We start from the raw sequence: 25448 nt of genomic DNA on the forward strand, positions 1-25448 counted from the left end.
CAAAGCCTTTCTAAATAAACAGGGTTGTGCAAGAAAGGGCACCTGGCATAAAATCTGCACTCAATCAACAATTAAAATAGTACATAGAATACACTTTGCAAAGCAAACAGATACATGTTTTCCTGTGTTTCAAGATAATGTGTAAAAATGCATTGGTCATTTTGTAAACTTAATTACACACATCAATCAAAATCAAGTTTATTTTTCAAATCCATCTGTCAACTAATGCTACCAACCACTACAGGAGGCATTAATATGTAGCTCAACCATGTGGTAAGTTCAACTCATATCACATGCATTGGTAGCCCCATATGGTTAGAGATTTAAATTGAGTGTGCAATGGTAAAAGCTTTATTTATTTATAGAAACTGATGGTACATATTTATAGAGATTAAATGCATTAAAAATCCACATATGGCCAATTTACTCACAAGTTGGAAATAAAAAAATAAAATAAAATCTGCTCTGTCAGAGCAATAGCCTATGGCCTATGTAGCATGTAGTGACGGTAAAAGGCATCCTTAGGAGGGTATCTTGAGGTCATCATCATCCCTCGCAGCTCACTGGAGCCATAAGTTGATAAATTCAGAGGGGCATTTGCCCTTCAAGCCACACAATTTGCTAGCGGCCCTGCCTCTGTTAGGCCTGTCCTAATCTAATGCCAACTGTCTCCCTGTGAAGAAAAATGGAAAAATTGTTTGTGAAAAATGAGCGTCAAACCCATCCTCCGCCCCCAGCCCCTAATCACAAATACGGTCCACAGCAACATTTATTGGGCCTAAGAGAATTTTCTTATGTTTGGCCCTCTAAGGAGAAGTAAATGCAGGCAATTATAGATGAAGTGATTTAACATGCCGGCGTCCCCTTTCTACATAAGTGGCTCATTGTAAAGAGCAGGCTGAGGGGCCACTGCATGCTAAGCACCCTATAGCCTTCTGCCACAACGTGAAACTCTCCCCATTCTTCACAAATTTTATAACCAAAATCATTGCTGCTCTGGAAATCTACATTTATATTTCATGTGTGGAGTTGGATTGGAGCGCAACTACAAATGTAAACAGCTCTAGTCTAACTGGAAGAAGAAGAAAAAAAAACTTTGCAACTGGTTACAACTGCCAGCAGCCTCCATCTGTCCTTATTTGTGTGAGACTCAAAATGTGTGCTTATAAGGCTCTAATTAATACAAGGTTTAGACAAGGAATTAAGACACCATATTACTGTGCATCTGGCTATCTGCTGTCATTGTAAAGGTAGAAGCAATGCAAAAAAGCCTGAATTTGAGAGCATCTTGTATAGCTGGGCGATGCCTGGGGATCTGTTGTCTCTTTGCTCTGAGAGGGGAGTCTGACAGACAGAATGGCACTAGCTTTGCCTGGTGTCAGATTTGGACATGCTTCACACAAACACACATGTAAACACACACACACGAGCGCACACACGGGGCAGGAAGCGTAGAGCAGACAGAGCACTGTAACAGTCCCATAAGCGCCTCTTCTGCATGCTCCTGCCATAGCTAACTGGATTAGTCAGCCACAATCGATTTGGCACACACTATCAAAAGCAGGCAGCCAATCTTCTCTCCCCGTCCATCTCAGCATCCCCACATCTCCTTCCCCAGCCCTTTTCTTCATTGACTTTTTCTTTGCTTACTCCATCTGTTTACCCTTTTATTGGTTTCCTGCAAATCAACACTAATTTCTAAGCATTTTAAATAAACATTTTATCACATGCCTCGTTTATGATATTCAGTTTTCAATGTAGCTTGTGCTGTAGAGAAAATCAAATTTTTATATAAACATTGGATAGACTTGTTTCTACATTATAGTCAGATGACAACTTGGAGTCACTAGAAAACAAGTTTTATGTACATTTTACTGCATGGCCCAACTTTTCAATATTGAAACCGAAAACTCACACTTTAACTAACAATGCAAGCTTCCTGTCTATACATTTCACATCATTTTAATGGCTTCTATTTTTAACAATCTGTATATTTAACCTGCTCTTGACCAATCAGCCACCTCTCCGCTATAACACCACTAACCTATAGCTCCTAATCACTAACTTTCCCTGGCTGTATTTCCCCTCCTGTCCTTCAGCGTGACTCCTGTGCTGTCCCTCCATGCCAGTGCACCGCTGCTGCTACTCTCCTCCACACATTCATCCATCCTTTCTTTCACTTTGCCAGCCAAATCACTCTCTAACAGATGCCACACTCATTCAGCCTGGCCTCTCCCGAGTGTATGGGCCCCTCGCGCTGCTTGTGTGTGAATGCGTGTGTGCTATGTCTGCATAATTATTGCTGGGTGTGTGTATGTGTGTGTGTGCGTGTCTCGGTGGAACAGGCCTGGCCAAGGCTAATTGCTGCCTCCTACCTGGTGGTGACAGGCGTAATCAAGGATGATGAGCTCACTGCTGCTGCTCCGCTTCTCTCACTCTCTCCCTCCCTCACTTATACTCACACACCCCTCTTTTGGCAGAAAAAAATAGACAGACAGCCTCCAGTCCGCACCATTATGGGTTGTTTTTGGAGAGGAGATGAGGATGGTAGGATGATGGCAGCAGGGGGAAGTAGAGAGAGAGGGTGAGCAAAAGAAGGACAAGGCTTTTCATTTCAGCGCTCTCCTCTTAAGGGGACAGCATGGATGCAGAAATTGGCCAGAGTGCTTGAGGGGTTGAGGTACACAGGTTGCAAGCACAATGGGCCTATTCACCTCCTCTCAAATGGTGAAGAGGGCCAAAATGATTGGGTGAATGAATAAATTTTGTCACGGGATGTTTTGGGGGGCTAGGTGAGCAGCTGCTGAGGAGAGTGTGGAGGGGTGACCACAGCCTCATTTTGAATGAGTATAAAGATATTAGGCCGAGTCAAAATGCATTTTCTAATTGGCTCTTGGTGTGATGGTGATTGATAGTCTGAGTTGAAATGTGATTGTCCTTCATTTAGGAATGATTAAGATTTATGATGATATTAATGTGGTGCACCATGCTTCTCTCACCTCTCAGTTGGCCTTCAGGCTTGCAGCCTCCAGTCTCTGTGTGAAGTCTACATGTCCTCTTTGCTTTTCCAAGGGGCATCACCAGGTACTTCTTCCTGCTGTCCAATGACATGCATGTGTTAGGTGAATTAGTCAATCTAAATCATTCCTGGAAAGGTCTGAAAAACATGGACAAAATGTGTCCAGTATGTTTTACTGTTCACCATCACTATCTACACAATGAGCTGAGCTATGGTGTACAGGGCTGGGTATCATTAAGAAGCTGCTGATACGATTCATACCTCGATACATAAGCCACTTCAAACATTTTAAAAATCAAAACAGTGAAAATGTCAAATGTGTCACATAAACGAGTTTCCTTTCCCTAAACAAGCAACAAAACTGTAGCACTGTAACAAAATAATTTAATAGAATATACCAAAAAAATACTCTTGGAGATATATCGATACAGCAGCCCACAATATCAATGCTGTATCATCACAGTAAACGATATGATATTTTGATATTTTTGCACACCCCTAATGGTGTAACAATGAAAGTATGAAGACTGGGTGAAAGCTATTAGAACTAAATTTCTTCAAGGGAAAAAAATACAAAAGAACAAACCAAATCTTTGTCATCAAACCATAAACATCAACACTTTGGTCACATCACAGTGAGTGCTAAAGGCTGCCTTCACACTGCACAAATGATCATATGAGAGAATTTCTCTGCAGTGAGATCAATAAAGTTAATCTTTTCTTATTATGCACAGGGAATGCATGGATAGAATGTATAAGGAAGCCATAAGGATCAATAATCTAAGAGTCTGTTCTAGCTGTTCATTGTGCTTTTTGCAGTCAAATGACTCCGGTGAGCACATACACACTCATGAGCTATCCTCAGACACACATATGTTCACACACAGCAGTATCGCATGCACATATTCATTCAGTTTTATCTCATTGATCTCTGAGCCATGAGTTGACTGGCTCTCTTTAATAAGGGTCAAAGGTCAAAGTCAGGTTCAGGCACAGCAGGATAAAAGCCATCAATAAGCAGCTCCAAACAAATCAACACAAATCCAGCAGATGAAACGGCCAAGATGGAGGAGACAAGCATGAATCATATTGAGCTGTATAAGTCAAATGTCTTCCACCAAGCAAATCCAACTATAGCCTTGAAAATGATTAACTTTTCCAATATTTATCTGGATATATCAAAATGTCGGAAAAAATCCCATTCCGATTTTTTCTCAGCCAGCCACATTTGGAAAGTAAGATATTTTTAAAATGATAGCCATCAAAGGGTGCAGACCTTAAAGGAGCTGAGGCCTCCTGGTGCAAAGGAGAGTTTCATCATGATGGATTTGGACGGAAGCTCTTCATCCGAGAGCTTCCTCCTCCTCCTCTTCCTCCTCTCTCCTCATACATGTCTACATACATACACACACACAGACACACACACAAGCACGCACACACAGACCACCTTTCATTTTCTCCCCTATCTTCTGCTCTCTGGGGTTGGGCAAGTATGGGCAGGATTCACATGGATGGCTATCTTTAAGTATAGGCCACCCCTGCATACTGAGCTATAATCTAGCCTCTTTGAATCCAGCGTAATAGGAGATTGAATAGATTCCTTTGGAGTGATTTGGTATAAATCTTTAATTTATATTCCCAACTTTCCCAAATGGAAGAGTATTATTAATTCACTGTGCAGTATATGAGGAAGTGTGTGTCTACTATATAACTAGAACAGTGGATAAAATGCATTCTGATTTGTGTTGCATGTAAGCGTATAGCCTGAAAATGTTTCTTTTAATCCAGTATAACTTTGAACTTTATCTGAACTTCCGATATTATTAAAACATTTATGACATATGACTTTAATAGCTTAATGTGATTAAAATTGTATATGAGCTTCTTAATTGTATTTTATCTCTAAATGAATGCAGGACATAAAAATACATTTAGATAATAGCAGATTTGAGTTTCATCATTGCCTTCCTTCTAAAAATATGTGGCATTATTAACAACAATCATTTTATACAATGCCCAAGCAATTATCTTTGGTTCCCTAAAAAGTAATAATGTTATGATAATTCACTCGTCCACCAGATGTCCATGAATCCAAGACAATATATAAACACACAATAGCAATAAAATGAAATTATGGTCAGTGTACACTAATACAATTTATGAATCCATAATTTGTAGTATTATTGTCATTAATGTCATAAAATGGGTTTAGAACTGCCGGTCTTGTATGCTAATAAGATGACATTGTGGAAGATATTAAAGATTTCTTGCACTCTGTTGTTTCAGTGTCGTCAACACTACTATACACAAAAACTCAGAATAAACCATTACCATGAAACAAATATTTTTCAAACGTTGAGTACTTTGGTACTTTGAGAACCAAGGCATAGCCAATTCCCCACATAAATATGCCTAATATAAGCAACATAGTTACAGTTGCTTAAATTAGGAATAAATAATATATTATGGTCATGGTGATAGTTGATTGAATGGTCTGCAGTACTGATACAGTATCACCAAATACACATACAATATAATGCATGTAAAAATAAACAATAATCTGGAAAGTACAAATAACTTTCACTAAAACCTTAATGTAATAACAAAATGATCCTTAGTTCAATTTCCTCCCCAAAACAGAAAATTGTCTTTATTTTCTTAAAAGCTTGTGTTTATTTTTACTGAAATGTAACCTTGTATCGTTTTGCCAATAACTCAATTAGCTTAAGTGAGATGAGAACTCCAAAAGCAACATTAGAGCAACCTGTTCCAAACCTGTTCTTATTGAGTGGAGAGATACTGTACTTGGGCACAGATGTGAACTTGAAATGCACTTCCCACTGGGTTTCACCTACTGTACATAGCTTTGGTGAGTACATCGCTCATATATAAAGCCATTGACCACATTGACTTCATATGAACATCTCAACTGCATTATGGGAGAGTGGATATAATAAACTTTCTGAGCGCTCACAACAATAACACAATCTATTAGAAGAGACTGATGTGCTTGATACCATCATAGGTCCAGCAAATCTCGTTGATTCTATATCTCTGTATTTTCAATTTAAAAGCAGTCAAGTCTAGTGAGAAGAATAGAACACAACAGGCTGAATGTGTGTGAATGTTTCAGGCTTGAGCAACATATTTTTGAAGATGTGGTTTGGATTGTCTCTGTGTGCCAGTGACTATGTCTGATCTATAGCTTTTGATGAGTTAGAATTTTTTTAAATATCATAATTTTCAATATCAATTTGAACAATTTTATTCCAGATACTTGATCACTAGAACATAGTTAGTTCAGTGTTCTGCTAAGAAGGGGACATCTGCAAAAACAACTTTTATGAACTTTAAAAAAAACAAAAACAAGTTATAACAGTGTTCTTTCTCATGAACATTTGTTCAGATTTGTAGTTCAACTGATTCATGCATGTTTGTGTAAAACTGTATTATCCTGCATTTGAGACTTGAGAAAGTGTCTGTTTTCAAAGAACCCCCTACCATTCAGTAATTTCTTAAAATAATTTAAACTCCAGGTCAAACACATAGGATTAAAAACTGTTGTGTAGCAATTTTTCAAAGATAAAAAAAAAAAAAACAAAAAAAAAAAAAAACATGAAAATCCCCTGCTTTCTCTCAAACACAACAATGGAAAGACAGGGCTTATTGCCATTTTAGATCAATTTTATTATTTACAAAGAACTAAATGTAAAGTAATATGCATATTATAGTTGATTAAAGTAAAAAAGAACAGTATGTATTGTTTAAGTGTTTTGTAATGTAATGGACTGACTGGCACAGGCACAGCTATGGGTAGAAATAGTGGAGTTGTTTTCCGGAGATGAAAGTAGGGAGCACACGGGAGGAGATGTTTGATAGCCCAGGCCTGTGACAGGTGAGGCTTGAAAGAGAGGAGTGAAAAGTGCCTGCAGTCGGCCTCTTCATGAATTCCTGCAGACAACTTCCCAACTACCTTAAGTCGTGCTGCTGCCCCCCACCCATACCCCACCCACACCCCACCTCTGATACACCGCCCCTGGCTGCGCTTTGTATGACAGAGACCAATAAAGCCCCCAGTACAGACAGCCGCTCTTTTTCAACTCTGCGCTCTGCCATAGGAATCCAACACATGCTTTCAAGTCCTTTCCTGAGTCCTGCGTGTGCCCTGCCTGTGTGTAGTGTCCGGCTGGGGGATGTGATAACTGTGCCGGAGCCCAGTCAAACCAGCTTAATTCTCCCTGTGTAGAAATAAACCTTCAGAATCGTCCATTTTACGGTTTGAAAAAATCAGAACATTCATTTGGCTCCCCGCAGCGTGTTGGGGCATCATCTGAGGCGGAGGAATCTCTCTTGCTCTTTTCATTATAAATATGCCATGCTATTGGTCTTGTTCCATGGCTCTGCCCGCTCTTTACTCAAGTTCGCCCCCTTTTCCCCCAGCCTCAAACTTTCTCACTTTTAGTTTCTTCAGCTCTGTCTGTGTCTCATACACTAGCACACATTAAGACATTATAAAGGATAAAGCGTTGGGTGGCCTTTGCCATCAGCTCACAGCCTTGTGAATCCAGCCTCACCATTAAATAATGCCAAAAGAATCCCGCGCTGTTTGATTCAGTCATGTCAAAGGGCAAAAAAATCATCCTTTCTGTGACTGAAGCCTCTGGGGAGGAAATTGGGAGCATATTTATTTAATATCAGAATTACTTTTTGTAGCACATCCCCAAATCCCACATCTTTATCTTTTCATTCTAGTATGTGCTTTGTGGATTGAAGCAAGAATTTCTTTTTAGAACGAAGTCATTTGTGTCTATAGGCTTTTGGAAGGACAGATATAGTGTAACCCATGCAAAAAAGCCTGAGACCAATTCCCATCCTTAATATATTTTATACAGTCTTGAAGGTTTCTTTTCTCTGAGCGCCAGACAGTGGATGAGCGTAAAAGGAACTGAAACGCCACACACTTGTGACTAAAATGGTGTGTTCATTAGTGTCTAGCACGATTGAATTATCAAACTACATTGTTGTTCAATAATTAGCTCATTAGCATGGAAACCAGCACAGTGGAAGGCCAGTGCAATCAGACCAACAATTAGCCAGTGGCATAAAGACACTTAGAATGGGGCTATACAGCAATGACAGCTTTTGACAGTGTGGTCAACTCATTTCCATTACAATCAATTAGTGCTTGGCCTAATTTGATCCAAATGGAAAGAAATCATTAAACAATGATGTTCTGAGAATAACAAAGACAGTCTTTACTTACACTGTGGGGCACCAGCTAACAGGTTATATGGAAGACTCTGCCAATTAATTGACTCTTTCTCTTTGGCTAGTTAAACTCTTTGAAATACGATTTTATTATTGTCAACAAAACATCAAGTAATGGGTTCATTTTTTTTTTAAAATGCTTTGTCCTGAATAAATGAGCTCCTACCGAAAACCAATTTAATTGACTGAGTGCACAAATGGCTTGTTTTTGGAGCTACAAAGTCAAATAAGGACTATGGCATCTCAAACTTTTAAAAGCAACTGTCGGTGTCTCTATGACAATAGCTTTAGTTTTACGTATTTTTATACATTGTGCAGTAAACTAAGAAAATATCTTGAAGTTGCATGAGAGTAAATAATGTTGTTTATAATGAAAGCCTTGGTTTCTTTTCGGATGGAGAGTTGCCCTGACCAAATCTTGTCAATGAGCCAGATCAAAGATGCAGACATGATGTTTTTCTTCTCTTTTCTTGAAGAGTAAATCACTCGAGAAACCATCTTCCTTCTCGGAGCTCGCAGCTAGATAACCACAATTCCAATTATTTTCCAGAACGCAATAAACATCCATGCACCTGTGAGGCTGAGTCACTCTGTTGGTTTAAGCAGCGGTGGAATTACACAGGTATAATCACATTTGTGGGAGGATAATTTCTATTACTGTCACAATGGCACATTCTTGCAGGTAATTTTAGCTCTTTTCCAAACAGCATGTATAGCAGCATGAACTTTTAACCTGTAAGTACTGACAAACATGTGAAGTAATCATACAAAAATGCCATGGTACAACTAAAGTGCATTAAGCTGTGCCAGGTAATTAGGTTACTAACATTAACTATGTTAATTACTGTAGCAAAAAGGCTAGGTCATAAATGGAAGTAGAAATTCTTATTCCTGTGTATGAATTTGGATTCATACATACATTTGTGTGTTCTTTTCAGTCCTTCTGGTTTGTTTACACTATAGAAAACATGTACATTTTATGGTAGAATTTAATTTATATCTTGTAATAGAAAATCAAACTTGAACTCTTCATCCTTATTTGCTTATTCTGTTACTGATTAAGCACGCAAAATCTGGAGCCAATTATTTTTGTTCGTGTCGCAGAAATTGATCAGATACATAGGACACAATTTCTTGGGAACAATAGAGTTGAATTTGTAAAGACTGCTGAAAATACTACACACACATTGAAAGTCATCATTTTTATTGTCAGAACAATTTTTATTGTATTCCAATGATAACAAGTTTAACTAAAAGTTTTGACCTAGCCTCTAGCTGTTTACACCACAGACTTTTGTGCTGAATTAAACCCTCTGAAATATTTATGAGTTATTATAAACACTTTTGAAGTCCTATCACATTGTGCCAGAGTGCAGAATTTAAATCTCAAATTAAACAACACATTTTACTTTAAGCTCCTTGTTGATTTGCTTTTCCTGCCCTTCAAATAGCACCTTCTTACATTTGTGTAAACTACAGCACCTTGGACTACCAGTTGTCGTTCGGTGCTTTTCAATATCAGTTTGTGAACAGGCAGACCCACCAGATGTGCTTGCCAACAACATCTATGAGGCGCGTGTATGAAAGTTTCAAAGCAGACGGGATTACGGGAGCAACAATGGCCAGCCTGCTTGGGTTGCACACACTAGAGATTACCATTGCCCCTGTGCATTTTTACATCATTTTGAACACGGCGCAGACTTATTAAACAGGCTTTTTGGCGGCTAATAGAAATACCCAGAGATTTGCATCACACAAACCATTGTGCAAACAGAATTACGTCTGGAGGTGCGGTCAGGACGAGAAATGGCAGGTTGAAATTTGCTTGCATCTCCTTTGTGAAAAGTTGACCTTCAGTTAATGGATGTTCTCAAATCTATAATTAAATGAGTACTTATTGAATGTAGATAGAGGGTAAACATTGCACCGTATGGATATTTGACTTTTAAATGGTTTTCCGAAAGCTATTTTAAATCTCCTACACAAGTGGCCACTGGTCTAAAAGGATGTTTACACTTGAACATATTTAGACTAAAAATGCAGGTGTAGACAAATCATTTTGTTACTCAAGAGTGCCATGCTGACATTACTATATTATTTTGTATTTTTTATTTAATGATCATTTATCATCTTTTTTGTAAGCCAAAACAGCAATTCTTCTGTGATCTGCTTTTGGTTGGAACTGATCTGGAGCTGTCCATCAACTTGTGTTTATTTATTTGTGTGAATGCAAATTATGAGTAATTATGTTCTATTTGTGTAAGAATGAGTTAATAAAGTGTTGGTATTTGGAAATTTACAGTCATACATTGCCCAATATGAAGATAATGCAGTGAATCTTGAGATAGACCAGCACAATACTTGAGCCTGTACATTAATTGCTGGTTGTTCAGTGTCATCCACATAAGCATTAACTGTGTGTTGGGCGTGGAATTACAGTTTTCAGTGTTCTTCCTCACAGGTCAATTGTGTTTGTTCTTGCTATGGATTAGTCTATATTATGGAGCAACAGTGTCTGTGTTGCAGAGAACTCCAATCAACACAAACACATGCCCATGCGCCTGATAGAAAAGGGCTTTTCCCTACTTACTATGATACAAAGAACAAGTTGAATAACTAGTAGTGATGGGCAATATCAGTGATTTTTTTTCCCTATCCAATTAGGCCTAACACATTTTGAAGTGCAATATATTGTTGAAGTAAATATAGACATAAAACCTAATAACCAAACCATAAAGCGTAATTAGGTATTCTAAATGTACGATATTGGACGATAATGTACGATAAAATATGAGCTGGAATAAATAAATAGCTGATTGCAACACTTGAAGTAATTAGACTGTGGCTATAATGAGTCACAGAAGTTCATAATTCAACCTTCTACAGCTCAAATCTCAAAACATTTCCCAGCAGTACAAATACCACCTGACACATGCAAAAAGTATTGTTCCATCTAACACATATTTAACAGTAAGTCATAATAGTAATTATCGTGACAGACCTAGATCCAAAACCAAGTAACAGTATGGCAATTATTGGGATATCGATTTGATATTGTTACCAATGATTTTGTGTTAAAATGCAAGGAAACTCCTACAAAGAATTTTGCCTTGGCAGATTAATTAAAATGTATGTAACAGATAATAAATGTAATGTATTAAAAATGACAAAACCATTTTTGCACGAGAGTTAATACGTTTCAGTCCTGACATATCATATTTGGGATCAATCTACCCATCTATAATAAGTATGGTTAGACATTCATGGGAATAAATAAACATCATCTGAACCATCTGAAGAAATTGGTTAAACAGAAAAAAAAAAGTTTGAAACTATACAGTACAATAGTATAGAAGTGGTACTAAGAAGGTGACTCTGAAGAGTGTTTAAAACCTCCACACAAGATTAAGCATATCGTTATAGCATAAAATTAAACTGGTGCCATCAAAGATTAAATATCATTTTGTACTATATCATAAATTGTACCAATTTCTAAGCACTGTGAAGCAAGAACATTTAACATAACAGAAGCCGGCTCATTTATCCTGGTCTCTTGTTGGAATGTGCTAAACGCTCACAACAAAGTGCATGAATAAAGTGACTCTCCTGTGATTACCCTGAGCCCTGATGGTCAAACGCTCCAGCCCTGCTCCAAATTAGCAAATCTCCACAGCCTCGACCACACTTCAAGACAGCGGGACACTCATAAAACATACTCTTAATTGCTCTGTCACGTCGAATACTGCGTCCCTGATGTACTTTATTGTCCCCCATTAAATGCTAATATAATTCCAAGAAGTTTGCCGTAATGTATCACTCATTAGGGCCAAAACAGTCTGGATGAAAATGAGAGAAGAGCAATTACAGTTAAATGCAGCTCCCCTATAGATCCGAGCCTCATGCCATTGACTTAATAGGAACGAGGACACAAAAGAAAGATGCCCCACGATTTATTAAGAAAATCCTAAGTCTGTTAATGGCTGGGAGACTTGATTTGCATAATTTAGCATCCCCTTCTCATTAGCAAGCATTATTTTTCCAGTATTTTTACACCTCTGGGTTTTAGCCAGACCATAGATTATAAATAACACTGACATTCATTTGCAGAGCCATGCCAGTGGAAGGATTCTATTGGCAGGAGGAACAGTTGTTGTGTGCATGTATGTTGGGTGTCAAATTGGATGTCTTCTCTGGAGCTATGAAAAACAAACAGAGGAGAATTGGTATAATTAATACTGTTTGCCCAATTTTGCCCATACTCAAAGCGTACATATACAAAAATCTATACAGACAGAACCAATTAAACTACATACAGTTGAATCAGCCAAGCCAATTTGGAGTTATAAAAATCTGTAAAATAATAAGGAAGGCAATTATGGCCCTAAAACTAATAGTTTTTGTAATGTTTTAACTAAATTATTCTGATCTTTATTGAAGTAGATTAATTTAGCTTTGAGTTTAACAGATGCGCTGAAAACAATTAACAGTAAGAAGCGGGCATGAGAAAACAGAAGTGAAAAAATGAGTCAGTGTTTTTGCAATATTTTTTTTTAACTGAAATTTTTCACCAAAAACAAGTTCTTATTTGTTATTATTATTTTTTTCTCAACTACTAAAATGTGTCAGCTTCAATGCTCATTATGTATAGCAGTATAGTGTAGCTGTATTTATTCCAAGTAACAGCTTTTCCGCACTGTGCACTCTGTCTCAACCTTAGCAGAATTGAGTTAGTACAAGATTTCTCAATTAAAAATCATATTACTCAATCTATATTTTTAAATGAACCTCGCCACTACTTTAAATGACACAAACCAGTTACATGTTGTTCTTTATCATAATTCTATCTTCTCTCCAGTCTCTTTCCTGTTTGCTGCCCTGCATTACCACAACAGCTCGAGGTACAACAATAATTCAATAATGCTCCTTATGTCACTCATTTGCTTCAATGACATCATTGCAGCAGGGAAGCCAGCCCCTTGTTATGATTGGCCTCATAACTCCACACTGGTGTTATGCGCTTGTCTCCCTGTAGGGGGCAGACAAGGCCCATGTTAGCAGGTGCTCCCTAAACTGAATCCCATTAGCACAGTTTTGGGATATATCTTGTATATTTTGGATCCTGAACATGTTCTTGCTTCCCCTGGAGTTGAAAATAAATGCAATATGAATGAATCTATGCACATTTGGTATTTCTTGCTTTTTTATGAATGTGTACAATAAAATACATTTAAAATATGTTTCACAATACACTAAGCACATGACTTTACCATTACTTCCACAATGCAGTATTTTCTACATACTTCAAAGTGATCCAAGAATATCAGTATATAGCACTATAGAAAAGCATTCCCTTAACATTGTTCCCTTTTCAGTAAAGAGGACATAATGGTGGTTATTTTCACCTACTCTGCCATTAATGCTCTATTCAACACCTACACCATTGAAGTACAAAAGTGTCCATATTCTCTTTTCCCTCCTCACCATAATTATTGATCTGTCAGCCCTGTGCCACATAATAAGCCATATTAACCAATCAAATGTCAAACAGCATAAGAAGATGTGGGGTGATTGCGCTCGGTGGCCAGTGGACACCTGTTGTGGAATAATTGCAATGATTATGCTTCCGGGTGCGTAGACATGTGTAGACCTGTTAACCTTTTGTGGATGAATGACACCATGCCACAGTGTCTAAGGCTGTATATGTGCGACTGGGTGTCCACATGTGCCACCAATACACTTATGCATAATCATGTGCACAGTGTGAGCCGCAGGGAGGTGTCAGCAGAGCACCCATAGAGCTGCACACACTGGCCTAATTAATGTTATACATAGAACAAAACACATACCAAGAGAGCAGCATGATGACAAACACAAGCAGAGGAAGGCTTATACCAGAAGCCAGTATAAACAACTTCTGATGCAAGTGGATCATCTGTTTATTATTAGTTCAGCAGTATTAGCTGGCATGTCATGTGGTCCACTCACTGTGATCAAGACAGAAACTTTCAATTATAAGTTTATAAATGGATAAGAGGACTATAACACAACAATTCATATCATAATGTGAATTTCCTTCAGAATCAATAAAATATCTACCAATCAGTCTATCCAATAATGATTTTTTTAAACTCCTATTCAATTTTTTTCTTATTTTAACATCACAGACTTTTAATAACTGCCAAAAAAAATGTAAAAATTGATCCTCTGAAGTCTGGAAACCACAAAGTTTAAGGGGATTGGCTGTGGACCCCTTGATTAAAAAGACCCAAACAGCTATAGTAAAGAATCTTGATTTCAATTAAAATTCAACAAATGGCACAGCCTTATATCAAGTGTATCAATGTTTAAATTAACTATTTTATGAAGGGAAGATTAGCCGATAGATGTCCCTTTGTGGTTTTTAATTGTTAGGATACTTTGAAATCAATGATTATAAGGTTTGCACATATTATCAGATTTACTGTATTGAAATCCCATCACACTATATATTATTTAGCAAACATAATTAAATGTTATTTCAAGTAAAGTAAAATATAAGAATATAGAGTAAAATATAATATAGAGCCCCTAATAAAATCAACGAACATATTGACATACAGATGAAGAAAACTGGGACATTTTACTTTTTTTTTCTAGATTTTGTCAGACTTACAACCACGAACAGAGCCCGCCTCAAGTTGTAAGCGCATCTTTCCAAACGTCTTCCTGGTTTGTGACATAACGTGAATAGAGCCTATTACTCTGATTAATAGATTTCTTTAGAGGTTTTGGTCAAGTCTCACCTCTGAGCTATTCCTCAAAAGAAGAAAAAAGTGTAATTTCAGCTGCACTTTCTAAAGTTACTCGATGAGAAAAGTGAGCAGTGTCTTTGAGAAGGTGGGACACAGGAGGTACATGAGGATACGAGGCAGGCACTTTTTTGTTGCATAAATTACTGTGTTTATGTGAAAAGTGCGTTTGAGTGCAAGCAGATCTTCTCATGTCTGTGTCTTCCAGCAGAAAACCAGTCGGGGTTCAAACTAGACTCACGCTGGGTCCCTCGCAGCACTTACACTGCAGCTCAGCATTCATTTGTCTCTTCGGTATGTCCACTTTCCCACTCTCTTCATCCGTTCTATAGGTTTCTCTGCCTCTCCTATTTCCTCTTCTGCTCTCTCTTACATTTTGTTTTTCGCCACATCTTTTCTTTTCATGTGGATGGTGGATGCTCATGAATTTATGGATTTGTGCATGAGGGGGGCTCTGTTCCGAGGGAGACCAAAAATGATTTCACAGCCCACTGTGTGGAATATGGGTTCAGGAGGAGCAGGGTGGCAGCTCAAAGCATCACGTTCATGTTTTGTTCTGGTCCATTCTCTGTCACTGAGGGAGTGGCCCACCTGAAATAGACTATAAATTGGCCTTTCACATGGAGCCGATGTGAGGGAAATACTAACTGAACTGTTTTCTGAAGGGATTAGGTGTTGTTCTGAGCTGATCAAAAACCCCAGCATCAGTGATTTGCATTCAACAAGACACCTGGACTCCTGCCAGTCCCTGGTCCTGTCACCTCCTGCTCCTGTCATCTCCCTACAGTGACTTTCAATAAATCTACATCACACAAACACTGCTGACATGGAGACTGTAATGGTATTTATGGAACTGGACACCACAACATATTGGAACTAATGCAGAGAAAATAGGACTGGATATAACACTATGTAGTCACATCTTTTGCAATAAATCTCACGTCGTATTGCGTGACTTTTGTAATGTTATTACTATCAGTTGAAGCCAGCAGTTTTATTAATTTTCTGTGAAGTTCCCCGAGGAGGCGCAAACTCTCTTGTTTCATTAATAAAACTCACTGTGCTTTATTGATGCACAACAATGAAGTTCAAAGCAGCTACAATAATAATGGATTAGATTTATATAGTGCTTCTTTACATTAATCCATTATTCATTGACTCACACAGACACACACAGAGGGGGGGCAACCTCGCCACGTCTGCCTTGGGGCGGTCTAGGGGAGAAGTAGCAGCCAACAGCCTTTCGGACCCAAACACCAAACGCACCACAACAATCAAACTACATTCTTACATCAGAGTCAGGACACAGGAGGAAAAGTAGCGAATGTGTCTTTGCCAAGGACACTACACTAGCCTCAGGTAGTAAACAACTTACACAGCTACTAGATACAAACCAAATCAAAAACCCATTAAAAACAGTATGTGTTTTTAATTTCTCTTGCTCATCCATTTGCTGCTTTCTCTTGTAAATATAGCTTCTGGGTCATTATTTTCAGTGATGACCAAAGATTATTACATTGCCATATTTGTAAGTAGGTAGAAAATTTAAACAAATTGACTCCATGTTCAATACAACAATCCAATGAATAGACAAACAGTGGGAGAAGAGCCCGCAGCAAAAGTTATTTTCTCGTGCATGTGTTGGCTGTTGTGTAGTTACAAACTCACATTATAGAAACAATTACAGAGATGTCCATTATTTGTGGAGGTACGGCTATAACATCCAGCATTATTTGATTATCCTTCAAAACATAATGACGTTAACAGCATGGAGGAAAAACTGTGATTTGATTTGTTCATTTTCTGAGCAACAGGGAGTGACTTGAAATCTAAACATGTCACTCCAATAGATCAAATATATACCTTTCTTCCTAGAGCTAAGCCAGTCGCCGAGTCTGGGAAGTGGACGTGAATTTATCAACTCTATCTGTACCGACACTCCAGTAGAGACCCATTCTGTTATTCTCCTCTCCGTCTGGTCCTGTCTAAATATTTAGCATCACTATAAGTCAATAAGAAATGTCTTCTTGTCTCCCATCCTTATATCTGGCTCTTGCAGCAGGGTTGCATAATAGGAATACAGTGGAATTGGAGCCCTACCAACAAGCACAACCACAAAATACATCACGCTGGCAGCATTCCTATCTGGGCCCTGCTCTTAGTGCTCTATACTGTATGTCTTGTCTGTTGGACTTAGGCATCATCGTATAATAAAACCATTATTGTTGAGTTGACATATAGCCCCGCATTGCTTTCATGAATCCTGTGTGCCAACAGAGCCATAGGGATGTCAATTTGAGTGTCAGATTAGGACAGAGCCGGACCAAAGCTCTGAGTCAGCAGTAATGATGGAGGAACAGGATCAAAGGGTCAAGGTGGGAAACAGAAGAAAGAACTATCAGTAACAAAAACAACCTCCTCGGTGGACATGCAGTCTGGGGATGGGTAATAACATTATACCAATATATCTATTTTATGTGCTTCGTAATGACTTGTAGTTTGTCATAATTTGAGTTAAATTACCAAATGTGGACCATACACACAGGATACTACTTACTGTTAAAAGGTAGAATTGGAGAAAAATACCAATATGGCACAGAATATTAGTACCAAAATGTACCACAATTCATATTTCTGTGCCTAGTGGACAGTCCAAGCCCAAGCAAATTATAAAAATATATTGAAAGAAATTGTCTTTTATGAACAGTTGTTTATAAACAGTATTATTCCATTTTATGGTTCGGTAGTATGTATGTTAGATTCATTTAGAATAGATTATTTAGATGTATTTACAAGTATTAATGGAGTTTGAACTGGCAGAAGTAGAACTAGTGGTAATGAAAAAAATATTACACTGAGCCCCATGGATACATCCTGGTACTTGGAAACACAATATTGACAGACAACCCCTCATTAATATTTCCAATGAGCAATGGATTCTAAAAATGCATTTACACACTGTACGTACAAGATTTGGTTGGAAGCAGCCACAAAATGCAATAGTTGTAATCAGCTAGTCGAAGGATCAAACTTACAACCTCTCATTGCTGAAGCAGAAGACCTAAGCACTGTACATGGAACATCAAATATTAAATTTAAGATAACTTGAAACACACGGCCCTACTACAGTTCCATTCAGTAAGTCCAAAATGATTTCTTACAGACAGCTCTTGCTTTCCAAATGCTCTATCATGTCCCAAATCCATGAATATTGAACACAGCCTACTATCTTTATTCCGACAGTGCATTGTGCATTCAAACATTGAAAAACCTGCCCATGCCAGTCAGTTCCTTGCGATTCCTCCTCTATTATATCAAAGTGACTGAGGAAAGGAACGGATCAGTTACAGCTGAACAAATTTCCAGCAGATATACTTTTCTTATATAACATTTCACTCTTGTTTGATGGACACAAATCCCTGTAAAGGATTAATTATCCATATATACCCCATGGAGTCAAAGAAAAGTTTCTCTTCTTAACATAATCCCACATTTATATCTGTCACATAGAGTGCGTTTACCATTCATATTCAGTGGAGTGAATGACATAGCAAAAAGGCCAAAGCTCACTATAAAGCCTTACTATGTCAGGTCTGTGGTCTCTTGAGTTCAACTGAAGTAGACCATCTAAAACATCACTTTTGTGTTTAATTATCTAAAAGAAAACATACATTATTGTACTTAATGGATGGTATTGGGTATGAGATGTCATATGACTATTATCAAAAATGTAACCATATGATGTCACTAAGTTCTCCTGATCAGCTGTTGAGCACATTTTGTAGTATTTTCTGAATTCTGCTTTGTTGAATTAAAAGCGTTTGTTTCAACAGTCTCCCAAACTTCTTTGGGGGATAATCTTAGGATGTTTGATGATACATAAAACTAGACATTCCAAATCATGTCCAGTGGTTAGCCAGAGACCCTTTTTGAAAGGTCTATGACTAAGACTTAAGCACTAAGAAATTAATGTAGGAAATTAAAGTGCATCAAACTATTTTTTAAAATATAAAATCATATTTTCCTTTGTTTTATAAACAATGTCTTCAATGTTGAAAGGATGAAAACAATTCTACGACAATTGTCACAGTGACACCAATACCAGCCAGTAGGGCCTTAATGAGACATTTCCAATGTGATGTCGTTCACAAGGAAGATGTGTGATTTTTCTGTCCAGACTATGCATGTTTCTCCCTGTGTCTTGGTGTGATGGGGAATTCACCCTATCTACCCAAAACCCAATCCTTCAGCTAATGTAGTCTTGACCAAGTCTAGCTCAATGTAGCCACAGCTGCCCTGGGGCAGACCGACGGAAGCAAGGCTGCCAATCTGCACCATCGGCCCCTACGACCACCACCATCACTCACGCACACACCACTTTCATACCAGGCAAAGTGGGTGAAATGTCTTGCCTAAGGACACAACGACAGTTTTTGCCACTGGCGCCCCACTGTGGCACCTGGAATTCCTAGCGGTCTCCCATCCAAGTACTAACCAGGCCCAGCCTGCTTAGCTTTTGAGATCTGACAGGATCAGGCTTTTGACAAGCTGGTATGGCCACTCCATTCCAGCTTGGAGACAAAGAACACAAACATGAAGAAGAAGAAACTACTACTTGATACCACCCAGAGATAGGTTCAAAAAGGCTCAGTCTAGGTACAGTACCAAAGTAAAGCTGTGAACAGTGCCCAGTGGAGGTAGAAACCAAGCTCTGCACAGCCAACAAACAGCAAGTGGTCTTAAGTGTTCAAATCCAAGATGGCCAGGAAAGTCTCATCATTGTGCAGCCCACCAATGGGCAATCTTCCAGATTCACTGGGAAAACTGATAAGAAGAGGAGAGAGGGAAGATTTTAGCAGAGGTCCTTCAAGAAGAGCATGGTTCAGAACAACTAAAAACAAGACAATGGCAAGAAAAAGAGCAAGAAAGGCAGGAAGCAGAGAATTTCAACAAAAACACAAATTTTCCGCTCTACTCTTGAGAATGAGATTTCTTCATTTCAAAGCAAAATCTTGCAGCATGTGGCGGACTCATCCCTAGGTTGCCTTGATCGATTTTTACTAATAAATAAAACCTACATTCTTCTATCCATAGTAGTACGGCAGGATCCTGCACTTTAGCTGAGTCTATTAATCAGTCACTCTGTAGCTTAACAAAGTTAAGATAGTGGCTCTTCTGGACCAGTTAACAACACATATAAGCCATCTACTGTTTTTCAAGAGTGGTACAACTTTGATGTAAATAAATAAATCATTAGACATCTTTTTTTCTTTTTTTAATGCTAGTACAAATAATTGGTGTTTTATAGAAAAGCCAAACAAATTTGAATGCAGACTGATCGAAGTAACAAGGTTATTCATAATATTGTCAATACCACATTATCTTTTGACAAGCAAGATAAGCCTCTATGAAGGCTCTCAGAATCTAATACACATCTTTGCACACGGCGAGGAGATGCAAGAGTCAAAGAACGGCTGCAGCTGCTTTGAGGGGGATTTTTTTGGATTTGCTCATAAACTTGCTGCACCTCATCATGACCTTATTGGTAAATAGGCCTTTCCAAGACCCTGAGCAAACTCAATAAAACTAGCCTCCAACTCCAAATCCACTGCTCCGTGCTCGCTCCCCTGAGGAGAGGCGAGACAGAGCGAAGGGTGGAAGATATAGTGAGCAGAGCCGGAGTCAGAGGAGCACAGATGGGGGGTTGAGGCAGATATTGAGATTGAGACAGACAAGGGGGGAGAGAAGAAGACAGGAAAGAGAGAGGAGAGATCAAAGACAAACAGTGAAGCAGCGGAGACAAGGAGAGCAACACTGAGCGAGGAGAGGGGAACCCGATGGTGCTGGGGCTGGAAAAGTAATTCAGCGCTGCAGGGAGAAGTTGTGTTCCGTTGCTGCTCTCGGCCCTCACCGGCTGTAATGAGCCTCAGATTACAACTATAGGCCCGACCCTGACATGTGCAAAAGGCATTACTGCTCGGGCTGGCAAAGCTGCACACTGCACTCTGAGAGTCAGCTCATCATTAAAACATATTGCCCTCAGCCAGAATAATTGAAAATAGGAATATGTACTGTAGTTCCTGATGAGCCCATTCTAAAACAGAAAGACAGACAAAGGAAAACACAAGCAGGCAGTGTGATGCAAAAATCAATGGACATTTCTCTTATACCCATTAGACTAGTTCTAATGGCTTCTAACAAACTATATAAACAATGCTAGAAGTCAGTAATCATACATTAAAAATTAATGTTGATCTGCTGTGCAGAGGAAAGGTGAATACAATTGTGAAGCCACATTATATGCATTGAGCTTCTCACATTTAATACATTGTAACCTAAAACACTGTAGTAATTATAGTGCTCTTCTTAACAATATACATTTTTGCATGAATAATATTCAACACTGACTACATACCTTAACACCACAGAATGTGTTCACAAAGAATTAGATCAACATATCTATGACGAGAAGACATTCAAGACAAAGCACATCCCTGGGCTGGTGCAGAAATACACTTTGTCACTATAGAGACATGAGACAGGCCTCAGGTGTTGGGGTGAACACCCACCCTTATTTTAATTATTTTGGGAGTCTGATCTCACAGGTTTTACAGGCCTTAATGAATTTCTGTCATTTACCTCTGTGTCCCTTTGGGAGCTGGTGGTTAACAAATTATTATTTTTTATATTTATTTATAGGTGTTTTACAGTCAAACATGAGTCTATTTTATTTCAAACACCACAATAGTTTGAACAAACAACTTTCTGCACACACTCTATGGGTCCAAGAGACACATGTAATACAGAAGTGCTAACGTGCACTGTGCTGGCGCTTGTTCATTGGAATTGAATTGTGGGCCATTTGCCAAAGATAGTGAGGATACGTCAGGAGCTCCACATTCCACTGCTGCTGGAATCCAGTCTGTCATTTGGCCCTGCTATTTCACTGTGCAATGAACCACCAGTGTTATGCTAGCAAGGATTTGCACTCACATACACAGCCAGGAGAATTTTCAAAAATGTGAAATTGAGCTAATGCACAAGGGAAATATAATACAATTTCTACAGGCACTGTAGCAAGACATTTCAGGAGCAGGCAGAATACCAAAAATACCGTCTTCTTTTTAGTGCATGTAGAAATCACTTCATGCAAGTCAAATGATATGGTATGTTCATGCTTTTTTGTAAGGTGGGAGAGTTTGCCTGTTAAATGAAGGGTGAATACATCCTGGATATCCTCTCCCGACCATCCTGAGCTATTCGCTCCTCCACCATCTCATCCATCTACATTGTGCGGTGCCACTCCAGCGAACATCAGGGTGCACACTCTGGCTTTGGCTGTGTTCTTGTGCAAATTCACTTTAGTTGACAAAATTGAATATGGGATTACGGTCCTGTTGTGCTGTTCCATTTCAGAGGCAGTGTAGTGTTTTTGGCATGAATGTAAAATACTTTCAGCATGTAGCCCATCACAGTTTTTGGGAGAAAAATATTTCTGACAAATGCTTGAATGTAATGATGCCACTTGTTCACAACTCTTACTGAATGTAGTAAAGCAGCCAAACACACATGCCAAGGACCACATTTAGTAAAAAAAAAAAAAAAAAAAGTGGTTTGTGTTTGGTGGAAGATCAACAACAACAAAAATAGATCAAATGTATTTTACATGATGCACCCAAAACTACTTCTTTGCTTCTTGGCTCTACGCTTCAGGGGTCACCAGGCTTCTGTCTCTAATATGGCACAGTGACTGCATATTGGCTTATATTTTTCTTACCGCTATAAGCTTACCTCATGCGACCTATTTTTGGGCATGGGACTGGAACTAACAGCTTTTAGACTTAGTTGGTGACATAGAAACTTCAACCAAACGCATGTCAGATAATCTCTCTAAGCAATGCATTATTCCAGAGGAGTTTGAGAGGCAGCAGCTAATGAGCATGAGGCAAGGTAGACAGTATTATAAGGACAGTGGCTAGATGAAAAAATAGATATATATATCTATATCTATCTATCTATATGTATATATATATATATATATATATATATATATATATATATATATATATATATATATATATATATATATATATATATATATATATATATATATACACACACACACACACACACACACACACATACATACATACATAGATACATATAGATAGATAGATAGATAGATAGATAAAAGTTGTTTTTGTAAAGGCCAACTTTGTATACTGTTTTCTCATAGCTATGCAACTCTTGCCTTTAGTTTTGTGCATAAGATTTAATCTTAAGAATGTAAACAGAAAAATGCGGCGATGTGAGGATTCGCTGTGGTAAATATTTGAAGAAGCATTCAGAGCTCACCCCCAGCCAGAGCACAAGTCAGAAAATCAAGGGAATTGTCTTTGAGATTTGATGCAATAGAAATGTGAAAAAGTGTTATCGCCAGCGGACACGCACATACACAGTGCACGGCACACACTTCCCTTCTGCTCTCATGCTTGTTAAGATCCTATCTATCTTGTGAGAGAGGGTGAGAGCCCTTTAGCCATACTCTGAGGGCTCATTTCCATTCCAGCGCACACCAAACACGGACCACATCCAACAACAAACACAGACCAATGCATTCACTCCTGCATTGGGATTCTGTGGGCACCTGTAGATCCTAATAAGACATGGAGTTCAGGTTGACCTTGGAAGCGCTAAAAGTGAGCCTCGTCAACCTCCAGGAAGAAACAACTAGATGTGTGTGTGTGGTCAGTGAGCTGCCTGTATATAGCACAGGGACACCTGCTGCACTGGTAACTAGGATATAAGTGTGCACAGGAGTGCTTCATAAATATATATTAGAGTCAGAGCCCATATTAAAGGGGAACAACCTTGATACTGACAAGTCCCTCTGTCTGTCAGCCGGACATCTTTTGACAAAGAACAAATCCAAGTAGTGCTGTGTTGTACCACATACATTAGACACATTGATTATCAACAAATGTGTGTTTAAGTGTACAAAGATCCAATATTATTTTCTTTGGGTTAAGAGTCTAGTGTATATGAAGCCATAAACTGTACGACAAAGTTATTTAGACTTGGAGATTACATGAAAAATGTCTATCTTCTTGAATAAGAATTCCTCTTGTGTATAGTTTTGTCAGTAAATATATTTTTTGAAATATTAAGCAAATTGTCAAACCACTTTACCAACCATGTACACAAAAGGACTCAAAGAAAATAATATTAATACGAAAATTCAGCTCATGGGAAAGACTTTTACTGAAATGTGATAAAAAGCACATACTGTAAGCGCAATAAATAATGACAAATCAGTCTACTCACAGCCATTATACAAAATATTAGCTTTATCTAATGACACTCAAATTAGACATGGACATCACTGTCAGCCATAGCAATAATATAAATGTCCTTCAATAACTACTTTTATATATAAAGAAATGAACTATATAACCAATATAATGATAATGGTCAACCTTTTAAAAAACATTAAGTGCTCTATAGGGAAGTCCATAAATAGGCAAGACTGAAGCGTATAGCAATTTCACACTGCTTCATAAATTAACATACCGATATTAGCAGGTACCTGGATGGATCTGCGCTACATTACCTCATGCTTAAAACAATATATGGCCCTGCATCTCTGATATATTGCTCATCCCAAGGGGAAATCCATCTTGGGCGACAGACAATGGAGCCACTGAAAGACATAAAATCCTATCAGACTGCACCATTCGCCTGTAATTAGAAAAAAAATAATGAAACAGACCGATGTGCATAATAGTATGGCCCAGGACATGAAGGAGATTGTAATTGATGCTCAATAGTTTTATATGTGCTATGCATTTGGTATCAAGGGTCATGAACATAACTGATGGTTGGTGGTATCTATGGACTTCATATACAGTAGATAAGGTGGAAGAAGATGCAGTTAGGCACGATACTCAGGGGCTGAAATGTTACAATATAATGTGTAATAATGCATTAATAATGGCAATCATAGCCATGAAAGATTATGTGCAGAGAGCCATATAATTATATACAGTCACAGATAACACAACACACTAGTTCAGTTCAATCGTTTGTGGTTGTTTACAGCATGCACATACATTTTAGTACATGGTCAGATAATGCCCTTCTACTCTGTATCCCAACTGTGAATCACACCAAGTTCTCTGTACTTTGTTCTGTATATATTTTAAGCTTTTATTTTTATTTTCATTAATACGATTAACTGGGAACAGCCAACACACAATATGAAAAATTCATATGTTGATCATGTCATCAAAAAATCTATTCTTGCCTAATGCGACAAGCACATCTTCACAAATAAATGGAGTAAATAAACAAGTAAATAGTGTAAAAAATTCAAA

The 25448-nt window shown here is 38.3% G+C and overlaps 1 protein-coding gene and 1 pseudogene across 1 annotated transcript in view; both read right to left on the reverse strand.

The window, feature by feature from the left end:
- The window catches only part of nrsn1 (neurensin 1), a 116173-nt gene that overhangs the window by 28902 nt on the left and 61823 nt on the right, over positions 1–25448 (reverse strand). Inside the window, exon 4 of the mRNA XM_020937096.2 lies at positions 3000–3097. The gene's annotated coding sequence lies outside the window, so the exon portion shown is untranslated. The remainder of the gene's footprint in view (positions 1–2999; positions 3098–25448) is intronic.
- On the reverse strand, positions 19523–19640 carry LOC129411957 (5S ribosomal RNA; annotated as a pseudogene).

The sequence above is a fragment of the Boleophthalmus pectinirostris genome, unplaced genomic scaffold (assembly GCF_026225935.1).
Source record: "Boleophthalmus pectinirostris isolate CB_2022bp ecotype Guang Dong unplaced genomic scaffold, ASM2622593v1 HiC_scaffold_6, whole genome shotgun sequence".
NCBI lineage: Eukaryota > Metazoa > Chordata > Actinopteri > Gobiiformes > Gobiidae > Boleophthalmus > Boleophthalmus pectinirostris.